Source organism: Cervus canadensis, chromosome 4, assembly GCF_019320065.1.
Source record: "Cervus canadensis isolate Bull #8, Minnesota chromosome 4, ASM1932006v1, whole genome shotgun sequence".
Taxonomy (NCBI): domain Eukaryota; kingdom Metazoa; phylum Chordata; class Mammalia; order Artiodactyla; family Cervidae; genus Cervus; species Cervus canadensis.
Window position 1 is genome coordinate 49,792,331 of NC_057389.1, and position 10,344 is coordinate 49,802,674.

Consider the following 10,344-nt stretch of genomic DNA (forward strand, 5'->3'; position numbering starts at 1 on the left):
TAATATGGAAACATACATTACTATATGTAAAATAAATAACCAGCAGGAATTTGCTATATGACTCAGGGAACTCAAACAGGGGTTCTGTAACAATCTAGAGGGGTGGGTTAGGAAGGGAAGTGGATGGGATGTTCAAGAGGGAGGGGACATAGGTATAGCTATGATTGATTCATGTTGATGTTTAGCAGAAACCAAAACAATACTGTAAGCAATTATCCTTCAATTAAAAATAAATAAATTTACTGTTGTCTTGATGGCGCTGCAGAAAACTCTACCCAAGATGGCTCCCCCTCCCCGGACCTGTCCCCTCTTTCCCTTGAGTCCTCTCGCTGCCTCATAGGCCTCTCGAATCTAATATCGTGAGAGCGATATTAGAGGGTGAGGTGAGAGCAGGCCCAGGGAGGGTGTTTACCGCCGAGGAACTGCAGTCACAATCAAGATGATAGAGGTACTGACAACAATTGACTCTCAGAAACTGCTACACCAGCTGAATGCCCTGTTGGAACAGCAGTTGAGATGTCAGCCAAAGGTCTGCAGCTTGAGGCTCACTGAATCTGCACATGATAATGGCCTTAGAATGACTGCAAGACTGAGGGACTTCGAAGTAAAAGATCTTCTTAGTCTAACTCAGTTCTTTGGCTTTGACACAGAGACATTTTCTCTAGCTGTGAATTTACCAGACAGATTCCTGTCTAAAATGAAGGTACAGCCCAAGCACATTGGGTGTGTTGGACTAAGCTGCTTCTATTTGGCTGTAAAATCAACAGAAGATGAAAGGAATGTCCCATTGGCTACTGACTTAATCTGAATAAGTGTGTAGAGGTTCACGGTTTCAGACCTGATGAGAATGGAGAAGATTGTATTGGAGAAGGTGTGTTGGAAAGTCAAAGCTACTCTTGCCTTTTTGTTTCTACAACTCTATCATTCACACCTTCAAGCGAATGTGCTACATGAAAAGAGAGTAGCCTTAATTTTGAAAGACTAGAAGCCCAAATTAAGGCATGCTACTGCAGGATCATATTTTCTAAAGCAAAGCCATCTGTGTTGACATTGTCTATCATTGCATTGGAGATCCAAGCACAGAAGTGTATAAAGTTAACAGAAGGAGTAGAACATCTTCAGAAACTTTCCAAGATCAGTGGCAGAGATTTGACTTTCTGGCAAGAGCTCGTATCCAAGTGTTTAACTGAACATTCATCGAAAAAGTGTGTCAAACCAAATATTCTGAAGTTGAAGTGGATTGTTTCTGGGCGTACATGGCAACTGAGGCATAGATACTACAGAATAACCCACCTTCCAACAATTCCTGAAATGGTCCTTTAATTGGATGGTTACAGCAACAAAAACTTCTGAAGACTTTCTCTACAATCCTGAGCTGTGGATTCCATAATATAATGGGTTTAAGCTGTGAAGCCTCAAAACATCACTAGATTAGCACTTTTTAAGGTATAATAATTCTAGGTAGTGAGAATTGTTTCTTGGCACCTATGATGCAAGTAATATACAACCCAAAGATGTGGACCTTACTGCTACATAGAAATCACATTTAAATTTGAGGACATTTACATAAAGCAAAACTACCAACCTGTTAATTTTGGCATGTTAAGTTATCTTTAATATTTTTCTAGAAAACAGGTGATTTTGTATCTATGATTTTAAAAGTTTTACACAAAATTTACTGCCTCAGTCTAGTCCCATCAAGAAAATTAGTTTTTACTGTACTAGTAACTCAAATTAGCGTCACTCTGAAAACTTTTTGATTTAACAATCCATAAGTTTTTACTGAGGGCTGTTTTTATAAAACTTGTTGGTTCTAACTTAGAATTTTGCTTAAAAGGAAGAGAATATACTTACATTAATTGCCCCTACTGTGCCAAAAGGAAGTATTAAGAAATGTAAGTAGGCAACTTCATAATTACAAGGTTGCTGAGGTGTAGTGTTTGGAAATCTACAGGGTTAAAATGTTGCAGAGAGTTACCCAGGGCAATGTGTAGCCTGAATCCATCCAGGAATGGCTGTATCCAATTTTGACATCATGTTATGTACATATACACATTAGAAAATAAACCAAAGAACCACAGTGTGCCTTATACTTTTGTAAACCATGTTTAATGGATAACTTCACAGTTTTCCAAAAATACTGATAAATTTCAATATTTTTAATACATCAGTGTTAATATTGAGTTGCCATAGATAACCTAACCAACTCCCATTATGTTTTGGTTATGTTTTTGTTCTACAGGATATACCTTTCAATAAAATGACTGAAATGCAATAAAAATTAATTTTAAAATATATCAATCAAAAAAAAACTACAAAATGGGATTATTAAACCTATAGTTAAACCTGTAGATTTCATATCAGCTGGCATTTGTCAATTAATTCATTGCATCAATTATATAGATAGCTTACAGAGGTCCATGTGACACTGAAGAAATGTGACAGCTATGGAGAATGCATGCATCCCTCTCCATCTTCTCTACCACTGCTCTGAGTCCAAACCACCCTCATCTCCTGCCTAGATAATTAAAATAGTTGCCTAACTGATCTGGTGCAGCCACCTTAGTCCTAGTCATCACTTGCCTGATCATTATTAATACTAAGTAGCCTCCTAATGAGCATGTTCCCACTCTGATCTCTCCTCAACCCAGTTGATTTTTCACATTGGGGCATGTGAAGTGACATTTTTGAAACCAAATGCTGAACATCTGAGTTTTGATAAGAACCTTCTTATGGCTTCCCAAAGCTCTTAGACACTATTTCTTAGTAATAAATCAAGATTGCTATTGGCACCCTGAAGGTAATGCTTGATCTAGCCTTTGCCTAGCTATTATCTAAAAATACTATCCTCCTTGTTCCCCATACTTTAGTCCTACCAGACCTTTATCTGTTTTGCCAACATGCTGCGGTCCTTTCTGCCCTAGGGATATTTTAATACTGTTGTTTCAGAGTGGAAATCCTTCCCAACTTAATCGCACTTCACCTACTAAACTATCACTTTTCATAATTCCAGTTCAAGCACTGCTTCCTCAGAGATTCCCTATGCTCCATCACACACAATCCTGTCTGTAGTTTCCTCTCCTCTACTTTTGAAACTCTTGTAGTTTGCAGTTACATGTCACTGTGTTTATTTTATTAAATTATCCATTTTCCTCCTCTAGGCTGTATTCATGGAGAAGCCAAGGACTTTGCTTTTCTCACCTCTTGAATCTCAGCATTTACTGATCTCAAAAAGGTAGTGCTCATTATACTGCTTTCTGAACAGATTTGTCAAAGAACAAATAACCATTAAAACCTAAATGACACTCAGTATATTTAAAAAATAAATAAATAAAAAGTAACCATCTCCCACTCAAATACCATTATCCCCAATCAGCCCTTCCAGCAATCAATAGTTGACTCCATTCTCCTGGCCATCCAAATATACATACAAACATAGAGGGAGAAATGTATGGCCCAGTACTCTGCAGCTTGCCCTTCTCATTTAACAATATGTCATTGTATCTACTTTAGATACATAGACACAAACATTTAAAAAGTCACCTGATAGCTCAGAATTTAAGACATTATAATTTCCCTTCTGACGGGCATTCATATTTCATTTTTTAAGCTCTTATAAAATGTTGCAATAACCATCCTTACACATATGCACTGATGTTTTTATATCTTTATAAAAGATTTCCAAAAACTGAATTGCTAGTTCAAAGGACGCTTTCAAAAACTATGATGATGGAGGAAAACTCCCAAACTCATTCTACAAGGCCACAATCACCCTGATACCAAAACCAGACAAAGATGCCACACAAAAAAAGAAAACTATAGGGTAATATCACTGATGAACGTAAATGCAAAAATCCTTAACAAAATTCTAGAAAATAGAATCCAATAACATATTAAAAATCATACATCATGATCAAGTGGGTTTTATTCCAGGGATGTAAGGATTCTTCAATATTCACAAATCAATGTGATACACCATATTAATGAATTGAAAGATAAAAACCATATGATTATTTCAATAGATGCAGAAAAAGCTTTTGACAAAATTCAACACCCATTCTTGATAAAAACTCTCCAGAAAGTAGGCATAGAAGGAACATACCTGAACATAATAAAAGCCATACATAAAAAGCCCACAGCAAAGTGTCCTCAATGGAGAAAAATTTAAAGTATTCCTCTAAAATCAGGAACAAGACTGGAAGTCCTAGCCACAATGATCAGAAAGGAAAAAGAAATAACAAGAATCCAGACTAAAAAGGAAGAAGCAAAACTCTCACTGTTTGCATATGACTTGATCCTCTACATAGAAGACCCTAAAGATGTCACCAGAAAATTACTAGAACTAATAAATATAGTAAAGTTGCAAGATATAAAAGTAATACACAGAAATCCCTTGCATTCCTACATACTAACAGTAAAAGTCAGAAAGAGAAATTAGGGAAACAATCCGATTCACCATTGCAACAACAACAGCAACAGAAAAAATACTTAGGAATAAATTTACCTAAAGAGAGAGAGGACCTGAAACAGAAAAATATAAAACACTGATGAAAGAAATCAAAGATGACACAGATAGATAGAGAAATATACCATATTTTTTGATTAGAAGAATCAATATAGTGAAAATGAGCATGCTACCCAAAGCAATCTGTAGATTCAATGCAATTCCTGTCAAACTACCAATGGTATTTTTCACAGAACTAGAAAAAATAATATCACAATTTGTATGGAAACACAAAAGATCCCAAATAGCCAAAGCAATCTTGAGAAAGAAGTATGGAACTGGAGGAATCAACCTTCCTGACTTCAGACTATACTACAAAGCTACAGTCATCAAGACAGTATGGTACTGGAACAAAAAAAAAAAACAGAAATACTGATCAATGGAACAAAATAGAAAGTACAGAGATAAATCTATGCACGTATGGACACCACATGTTTGACAAAGGAGGCAAAAATGTACAATGGAGAAAAGACAGTCTCTTCAACAAGTGGTGCTGGGAAAACTGATCAATTACATATAAAAGAATGAAACTAGAACACTTTCTAACACCACACAAAAAAAATAAATTCAAAATGGATTAAAGACCTAACTGTAATGCCAGAAACTATAAAACTCTTAGAGGAAAACATAGGCACAACATTCTCTGACATAAATCACAGCAAGATCTTCTATGACCCACCTCCCAGAGTAATGGAAATAAAAACAAAAATAAACAAATGGAACCTAATTAAACTTAAAAGTTTTTACACAATGAAGGAAACTATAAGCAAAGTGAAAAGACAGCCCTCAGAATGGGAGAAAGTAATAGCAAACAAAACAACTGACAAAGAATTAATCTCTAAGATATACAAGCAGCTCAGGCAGCTCAATACCAGAAAATAAACAACCCAATCCAAAAGTGGGTAAAAGACCTATATAGACATTTCTCTAAAGAAGACATACAGATAGCTAATAAACTCATGAAAAGATGCTCAATATCACTCATCAGAGAAATGCAAATCAAAACCATCATGAGGTATCATTTCATACCAGTCAGAATGGTCATGATCAAAAAGTCTACAAACAATAAGAGCTGGAGAGGGTGTGGAGAAAAGGAAACCTTCTTACACTGTTGGTGGCAATGCAAACTGGTACATCCATGGAGAACAGTGTAGAGATTCCTTAAAAAGCTGGAAATAGAACTGTCGTATGACCCAGAATCCCACTGCTGGATACATACCAGAGGAAACCAGAATCGAAAGAGACACATGTACCCCAATATTCATTACAGCACTATTTACAATAGCTAGGGCATGGAAGCAACCTAGATGTCCATCGATTCTAGTGAGTTGGAAGAACCTGGAGCCTTTTATGCAGAGTGAAGTCAGTCAGAAAGCAAAAGACAAATACTATATATTAACACAAATACATGGAATTTAGGAAGACAGTACCGATAATCCTACATGCAGGGAAGCAAAGGGGACACAGATGTAAAGAACAGACTTTTGGACTCAGCGGAAGAAGGCAAGGATGGGATGATTTGAAAGAATAGCACTGAAACATATACATGACATATGTAAAATAGATGGTCAGTGCAAGTTTGATGCATGAAGCAGGGCACCCAAAGCCAGTGCTCTGGGAAAAACCAGAGGGATAAGGTGGGGAGGGAGGTGGGAGGGGGAGTATGGGATGAGGGGGACGCATGTATACCTGTGGATGATTTCATGTTGATGCATGGCAAAAACCATCAAGATGTTGTAAAGTTATTATCCTCCAATTAAAATACATTAATTAATTTGAAAAAGAAAACTATGATGGATGTTGTCAAAAAACCTTCAAAATGATGTTCTCTTACTGGCCCAAATTGACATTGTATTGACAAAAATTAGCTTAGATCTGTATCTCAGTGTGCATGAGTAATCTTCTTTAACCTTATTGAAGCATAATTGATGCATAATAAACTGCACATACTTAAAGTATAAAGGGACTTCTCTGGCAGTCCAGTGATTAAGACTCCAAGCTTCCAGTGCAGGCAATGTGGGTTCAATCCCTGGTTGGGAAACTAAGGTCTCACATGCTATGGGGGCAACTAAGCCCTCATACTGCAATGAAGAACCCTCCTGCTGTGACTAAGACTTGATGCAGCCAAAAATAAATACATATTTTTTAAAAACTACATTTCAACATTCAGTTAGCTCACTTTAATTTTCACTTCCGACATCAACTGTCAAGAATTTGAGGGTTCATTCTTGGAAATGCTCTGCGCTTCATGCCTCTGTGCCTTTGCAGATGCCATCCTCCTACCTGAAGTATCTTCTCCCTACCCTGCTTGTATAGTGAACATGTACACACCCACTTTTCCAGGCTCCACACAAATGGTACCCCCATAACTGCCTCCTTGGGCAATGCTACCACTCCCTGATAGTCTTCTGTGGCAATCTGTTCATACCTCCATCAGCATTTCTCTTATTTAAATTGCAGTTGTTTGGTTACTTGCTTGCCTCCTCAACAAAGGCAAGGTCAGGGACTGGTGTTTTGTTTTGTTTTTTTGTCCCCAGAGTCTTGCAGAGCACCTGGCAAACAATGCAAGCCCAAGATGTGTCCATTGAATAAGAAATTAATAAATTGATGGGTGGCATGAGGATTGAGTAAGTTACAAGTTATGTGTACAAAGGTGATTAGGGTGATAAAATTACAGCCACTCCTCAGCATATGGATACCATGGGAAGGGGAGTTCTTCCTGCAAGCACGTGTGTCCCTTCTGGGGCTGGTTTGAAACTTTAGGTAGACTGAACCAAGAACAACAGAGGGGCTGATTACCTTGTGACAAACACAGGAGTGAAATATGCTCTAGACATGATAATAAAGAACTGGGGCTTTTCAGTAACTTCCTCCTTCCATGTATGATTTTACCATCCATCCACTACCTTTTAATCTTTTCTTTGATGTACCCCCTCCATCCTATCCTTTACTCTCTGATCTGAGATTTAATGTAAGAAAACACTGATGAGGGCCTTTCTAGATAGTGTTGTCAGTTTTAGCAAACAAAACTTTAGTATGCCCAGTTAAATTTATTTTTCAGATAACCAACAAAATTTCTTTTAGTAAAGTATGTTCTGTGAAATATTTGGGACATACTTATAGAAATTTCTCACCAGTTCTCTGAAACTCAAATTTAATGATGTAGCCTGTATTTAATTCTGAAGCCCTATCTCCAATTCACTTTCTGCCAAAGACTGAGAAGGTACTCTGTACCCCTAATTGTTGATACATCAAACTGAGCTAATCAGAGGTGAATGATTCAGGTCAACACGCAGTCTGGAATTTACTGGGGGAAAACAGATGAATCTACACAAACAGGCTGGTGACTGCAGGGCTCCTTGCTTGACTCAGGCCTTTCATCAGTTACAGCATTGAGTATGTGCCATTGCTAATAATGTAATAGTTCAGAGCACAAACTTTGACAGAGAACTCTACTCAATACCTATATGTAAAGACCTATATGTCAAAAATCTAAAAAAGAGCAGATACATGTATATGCATAACTGACTCACCTTGCTGTACAGCAGAAACACAACATTGCAAATCAACTATACTCCAATAAAAATTAAGTTTAAAAAAGAGCACAACTTTTGAAATCACATCCTTGAGTTCTGTTCCTTGCTCTGGCACATATATGATTTATAATGCTAGGCAAATTACTTAACTTCCCCAAACTTGAGATTCCTTATATAAAATCAGGATAATAATGGCAGCCTCTCAACTGCTTTGTCAATATAGTTCATCTAGTTTGATACCTGGCCAGAGTTAACAACATTAATTTATTACTATTGTTGTTTTTGTTTTATTATTATTATTATTCCCAATGCTGCTTATATGGCAGTCACATCCTCCTCTGGGACAATCTAAGGTAGAACAGGATAGGAAAACAGGTTTACCATTTATTTTTCACTTAATATATATAAGATACTGTGCTGTTTCCAAGTGTTTTTTTCATCCAACCTTCATAACAACCCTGAGAGATATCATTATTCCTCTTTTTAGACACTGAATCTGAGGCATAAAGAAATTAGGAACTATTCCTAAAGATCACAAAGACACACAGCTTGTAAGTGGCAATCTGAAACTCTAACTCAGTTGTCTGATCCCAAAACTCATGCTTTTAGTCACTAACACACACATCAAGATCTCTCTATGAGATTTCCAAACCAGACTACAAGTATTACCGACCTGAAGAAAGAACTGTGATGACTTTCAGTTATGCATGGAAATGTTTACAAGAACTAAAGAATGCCATATTCCTTTTATTTTCCTATCTTCTTGCCAAACTGGAACAGCAGTCTGAAAGAAGGTCCCCATTTCCTCTTCCCAGCTTGGGTGAAACTGTCTTTCACAATTTGTTTCCCCTCTACCTAAAGTCAGATTCATTTGCTTACGCCAGTGGAAGGTAAGTCACAACTTCTTAAATGCTTTTAATATGGCACATATTAAAAGTTCTTTACAGTTTATCTGGCATTTTATCTGTTAACTCCTAAATCCTTATGATAGTACAGATAAATAGGCAGGAAATTATGACTCAATTTTACAGATGAGCAATCTGAGACTTGAGTGGTGTCCATCACTTGCCATAGTCCCACAGATAATAACTGATAGAACTATTACATGAGTCCATGCTTCTCTTTTGAAAATTATTAACTCATGTATATAGTACATATTGCTGGGTCTCTTATGCCTAAGGCACTATCCTAGAAAACAGTGCCATCTTAGTGAACAACATAGACAAGATTTTAACATTTCTTAAGAGAGAGGCATTAAAATAAACAAAAATTAATACTTAAGTGCTAAGAAGGAAGAATATAGAGTGTATAAAAGATTGAAATACATCGAACCTGGACTGGTGATCTGTTTCATATATGATAATACACATGTTTCAGTGCTATTCTCTCAGATCATCCTACCCTCGCCTTCTCCCACAGAGTCCAAAAGACTGTTCTATACATCTGTGTCTCTTTTGCTGTCTCACCTATAGGGTTATTGTTACCATCTTTCTAAATTTCATATATATGTATTAGTATACTGTGTTGGTGTTTTTCTTTCTAGCTTACTTCACTCTGTATAATAGGCTCAAGTTTCACCCACCTCATTAGAACTGACTAAAATGTATTCCATGGGGAGGGAGGTGGAAGAGGAGTTCAGGATGGGGAACACGTGTAAACCCGTGGCTGATTCATGTCAATGTATGGTAAAAACCACTAATATTGTAAAGTAATTAGCCTCCAATTAAAATAAATAAATTTTTTAGAAAATAAATAAATTAATTAAAAGATTGTAATAGAGCAATATAAGTTGAATTAGAGGATCATGAAAATTTTCACCAAAAGGAAGAGACATTTTAGTTGAAATCTGAAGCTAAAATGAATCAACTGAAAGAAGAGAAGTGATAAGAACACAACAGAGAAAACAGTGTCAGGCCTGGAGAGTATTTAATCAGGGGTACTGCCAGGAATAGAAGGCAGCTATTCTCTCTGACAAAAATAACAGCAAAATCTTTTTTGATCCACCTCCTAAAGTAATGAAAATAAAAACAAATATAAACAAATGGGACCTAATTAAATTTAAAAGCTTTTGCACAGCAAAGGAAAACATAAAAATGAAAAGACAAAGAGTGGGAGAAAATATTTGCAAATGCAGCAACTGACAAAGGATTAGTCTCCAAAATATACAAAAAGTTCATGCAGTTTTTTGTATTAAAAAAAAAAAACAATCAAAAAATGGGTGGAAGACCTAAATAGACATTTCTCTAAAGAAGCATACAGATGGTTAAAAAGCATATGAAAATATGCTCAATATCATTAATTATC

At 36.4% G+C, this 10,344-nt stretch overlaps 1 pseudogene; it reads left to right on the forward strand.

Annotated features, from left to right (window-relative positions):
- The first annotated feature begins 383 nt into the window (after window positions 1–383).
- Window positions 384–1,397, forward strand: LOC122439196 (annotated as a pseudogene).
- The last annotated feature ends 8,947 nt before the right edge of the window (window positions 1,398–10,344 follow it).